The sequence below is a fragment of the Chiloscyllium plagiosum genome, chromosome 32 (assembly GCF_004010195.1).
Source record: "Chiloscyllium plagiosum isolate BGI_BamShark_2017 chromosome 32, ASM401019v2, whole genome shotgun sequence".
NCBI classification, from domain to species: domain Eukaryota; kingdom Metazoa; phylum Chordata; class Chondrichthyes; order Orectolobiformes; family Hemiscylliidae; genus Chiloscyllium; species Chiloscyllium plagiosum.
In genome coordinates, this window is record NC_057741.1 from 19781678 (window position 1) to 19783876 (window position 2199).

The window sequence follows — 2199 nt, forward strand, 5'->3', positions numbered from 1 at the left end:
ACCTACTGTCTTCTACCCTCAAGCCAGTTCTGTATCCAAATGGCTAGTTCTCCTTGTATTCCACATTACCTAAATTTGCTAAGCAGTCAGGTATAAAGAACCTTGTCGAACATCTTACCAAAGTCCAAATAGATGATGCCCACTGCTCTGCCCTCATCAATCCTCTTTGTCACTTCTTCAAAAAACTCAATCAAGTTAGTGAGACATGATTTCCCATGCAGAAAGCCACATTGACTATTCCTAATCAGTCCTTGCCTTTCCAAATTCATGTAAATCCTATCCCTCAGGATTCCATCCAACAACTTGCCCACCACTGATGTCAAGCTCACTAGTGTATAGCTTCCTGGCTTTTCCTTACTACTTTTCTTTAACAGTGGCACCATTTCCAGCACCTCACTCGTGACTATCGATCATACGAATATCTCAGCTATGGGCCCAGCAATCACTTAGGAGAAAGTGAGGACTGTAGATGCTGGAGACCAGAGTTGAAAAGTGGGGTGCTGGAATAGCACAGCAGGCCAGGCAGCATCCGAGGAGCAGAAGAATCGACGTTTTGGGCATAATCCCTTCTTCAGGAATGAGGCTGGTGTGCCAAGAGGGCTGAGATAAAAGGTAGGCGGGGAGGAATTTGGGGGAGGGGCACTGGGAATACGATAGGTGGAAGGAGATGAGGGTGAGGGTGATAGGCTGGAGAGAGGGTGGCGGCGGAGAGATCGGGAAGAAGATTGCAGGTCAAGAGGGCGGTGCTGAATCCAGGGGTTGGGACTGAGATAAGGTGGGGGGAGGGGAAATGAGAAAGCTGGAGAAATCTACATTGGAGGATTGGAGGGTTCCTAAGCGGAAGATGAGGCGCTCTTCCTCCAGGCATCGTGTGACCAGGGTCTGGCGATGGAGGAGGCCAAGGACCTGCATGTCCTTGGCGGAGTGGGAGGGGGAGTTAAAGTGTTCAGCCACAGGGCGGTTGGGTTGGTTGGTTGGTGCGGGTGTCCCAGAGGTGTTCCCTGAAATGTTCCGTAAGTAGGCGGCCTGTCTCCCCAATGTAGAGGAGACCACATCGGGTGCAGCGCTACAGTAAATGATGTGTGTGGAGGTGCAGGTGAATTTGCGACGGAAATGGAAGGATCCATTGGGGCCTTGGAGGGAGGTGAGGTGGAGGTGTGGACGCAAGTTTTTGCACTTCTGGCGGTTGCAGGGGAAGGTGCCGGGAGTGGAGGTTGGGTTGGTGGGGGGTGTGGACCAATTCCACTACCGAACAGCCCAAATGGCCTCCTTCTTCAAATTTCCCCTCCAACGTGGTCAACGATGCTCTCCACTGCATCTCCTCCACTTCCCGCACCTCCGCCCTTGAACCCTGCCCGTCCAATCGCTACCAGAACAGAACCCCACTGGTCCTCACCTTCCACCCCACCAACCTCCGGATATATTGTATCATCCTCCGTCATTTCTGCTACCTCCAAATAGACCCCACCACCAAGGATATATTTCCCTCCCCACCCTATCAGGGTTCCGGAGAGACCACTCCCTTCGCGACTCCCTCGTCAGATCCACACCCCCCACCAACCCAACCTCCACTCCTCCTTTAGTTTAAATAAACCCTTGTTATGCCTCTCCATCATACCACATAACTGTTAGGATTCCATTAGCGTCCTTGATAAATTTCATAAGACTATCTCTTTGGATCTCACCTACTCTCCTTTCCCTCTCCTGAAGTACAAAAATACTTCTTAATCACTCAATATTGTTCATTAGATACCCCCTCTTAGGAAATAGCACTAACAACTTATAATAATAAACTACCTGCCAAAAGATCCGTGTGCGCATAAATCACAGTGTAAACACCAAATATAAATGCACATTTGTGTGAAGTCTTGTTTATTTCCAGTAAGGTTTGAATGGATACTCAAAAAACACAGTGCGCAGATTCCTCAAGAACAAACCACGACAAGCAGACAAAACACAGCCAGAAACCCTAACCACCTTACCATATATCAAAGAAGTTTCAGAAATGACAGCCAGACTACTAAGACCCCTCAGAATCCTAGTAGCACACAAGCCCACCAACACTCTCAAACAAAAACTAACAAACTTAAAAGACCCAGTACAACCCATGGACAAAACCAACGTCATCTACAAAATTCCATGCAAGGACTGCCACAAACACTAAATAGGACAAACAGGAAGAAGGTTAGCCACCAGGAT